This window comes from Nanorana parkeri, unplaced genomic scaffold (assembly GCF_000935625.1).
Source record: "Nanorana parkeri isolate BGI_ZX_2015 unplaced genomic scaffold, ASM93562v1 scaffold1893, whole genome shotgun sequence".
Taxonomy (NCBI): Eukaryota; Metazoa; Chordata; class Amphibia; order Anura; family Dicroglossidae; genus Nanorana; species Nanorana parkeri.
Window position 1 is genome coordinate 212,856 of NW_017308161.1, and position 2,794 is coordinate 215,649.

The following is a 2,794-nucleotide window of genomic DNA, read 5'->3' on the forward strand; positions in this document are numbered from 1 at the left end:
TATCAATTCCTGCTTGCATGTGTTTGTGCTATATTTGGTTTGGTTTTTATTGCAATGAACCACATTCTATCTGTCTTTTACACAGGCACGATGTCTGACCGGTTTTCTAAACCAGACTTCCTTCCACAATTCATAGATCTTTACCATCAACTTCCATGCCTATGGAGAGTCAGTTCCCGTGACTATTGTGACCGTTCTAAACGAATGGAGGCATATAGTCAATTAGCTACATTGGCCCAGACCGTTTACCCCAAGGCAGATATAAATTATGTGAAGCATAAAATAGCTAACATGAGAACGGTGTACAGAAAAGAACAAAATAAGATTGCGGCCTCAAAGAAATCAGGGGCAGCTGCAGAGGACGTGTACCAGCCACGGCTGTGGTATTATCAGTCACTTCGCTTTCTGGACGATGAGGAGGAAGCTCGCCCATCTATTAACAGCCTTCAAAGGCCACTTACTGATTCCACGGAAGGTGAATCCGTCATTGAGGAGCCAAGTGAGGACTTGATACCAAATACACAGGTGAGTGGCATTTTGCAGCCACAAATTCATCCTAATCAAACATTTCTGTATAGGCAGCATGAGGAAAAGCAAGTACACAATGGTTAGGATGGGAATTATATATTCATGTGTTTTATTTCACAATGACATACAGGATTTCAAGACATGATGAGCATATTAGTATCAACCAAAAAATTTGACATGTTTTCACTCATGATGTACATTATATTCGGTTTTGCCACTCTACGGCACCCGATCCCATAAAGTATTGGCTGTACCGCAGTCTGTTCATGCGAGCGGCTGCTATGGGCAACTGTGTATGAATGGGGCCCAAGCTGGCCAGGGCCTCCCCATCATTGCGCCATTCAGCGGGCTGCATCCTACCACTCACCAGGTCCTCAGTGTCAGTGATGTTTGGCGGCATGTAGGAGGTGGCCCTGCGCCGGAGAAAATTGTGCAGAGTGCAACAACAGTACACTATGATATCCATTTTCCTTAAGGACACATTTATGGCTGTGTGAAATATGCGGAACCTATTCGCCATTATCCCGAATGCGTTCTCCACCACCCGTCTGGCACGTGACAGCCGATAGTTGAAGACACGCTGCTCGGGTGTTAGGCCACGCATTGGGAAGGGCTTCAACAGATGATCCCCAAGGGCAAAAGCGTCATCTGCTAGGAACACGAAGTTCAGCCCTTCTGTGGTGTCCTCATTGGAGGGGAGATTCAACGTACCATTCCTTAACCGCCGGTTGAATTCGGTGCGCTCCATCACCCCTCCATCAGAATGTCTGCCATTGCGTCCAACATCGACATAGATGAATTCATAGCTGGCATTGACAACTGCCAAAAGGATGATGCTGAAGTATCCTTTATAGTTATAGAACATGGAGCCAGAGTTCGCCGGTGGGGTGATTCTCATATGTTTGCCATCAATGGCTCCACCACAATTTGGGAAGTTCCACATGTCCTTGAATTGTTGGGCAATGCTGGTCCAATCAGAGGGCTCTGTGGGGAACTGTAAACAAACAATACCATTATTCTCATATGTTTGTGTAACAATAACTTTTTTCACTACAATACATGTTAATTGTTTTCTATACAGGACAGTATTAGTTTGGAGGGAACTTCAGAGGCCGACCCAGGACCATCGCGTATCGTTCCTTCTGCACCTGCACAAAGGGCACGGAAGAGGGCAGCTACAGATATAGCAATTTATAGATTCCTAAATAAGGCTTCGGCCGCACTTGACAAACAGCCTAATGAGAGTGCTCTGTTCTTTCAGGTTGCAGCATTGAAAATGCAGAGCATGGAGCAGCAGCAACGTCAGCACGCTCAGACGCTTGTGCTCCAAATCATTCATGATGGGCAGCATGGCCTCCTCGGTCCAAACAACTACCTTTTACCTTTCACGTACACATACAGGTGGTTTGACACGTCCAGCTTGGCATCCATCGGATGTGGGCACTGAGACACAGGCACCAGCACCACATATGCTTCAGCAGCAAATGCCACAACAATGCATGCAACAACCCCCTATGCATCAGCAATACAACCCTGTACATCGTTTGGGCCCACACTATGTGCACCGTCCAAACCAATTAGCCCAGCAAGAGTTGATTCAGCCACGGGACCCAAACTATTGGGGTAGTGTTCCCTCAAGAGAGTCTGACTCTCAGGTTTCTTTAGGGCCAAATACATACGCCAATCTTTAAGTTTAACTTCATGACATTAGTATGTTTGCAGCAACACATTTAATATATATTTTGACAGAAGACATGTCTTATTTATTTTGTTGGAGGTAAATGATACATATGTTTGACATTTCAATATGACAAATAAACTTACCTTCATATACTCGTCTTGTAAAACTTGGATTATTGCCGCACAGGTTTCTGGTATGATCAAACCCAGGGCCTGTGGGGAAATTCCGGTGGTGAACTTGAGGTCCTCAAAACTACGTCCTGTGGCAAGGTAGCGTAGGGTAGCAATGAGCCTCTGATGGGGGGAATTGCTTTGCGCAGCACTGTATCTGCCTTCACAAGGTGAGGGGACACCAGTGTCAACAGGGTGCTGTAGGCATCAGACATCCTGAGGTAGTTCCTGAAGTCCTCAGGATTGTTCTCACGCAATTCCTGGAGAAGAGCAACATGGGAGTAGCGGTCACGCATACGCAGCCAATTCTTCACCCAAATGTGCCTTGGAATTGACCTGCGTTGACGATAAGTGCGTATGGCAGCAACACCAACCATGATGATAGGCATTTCTGGCATATCGTGATCCATCATTT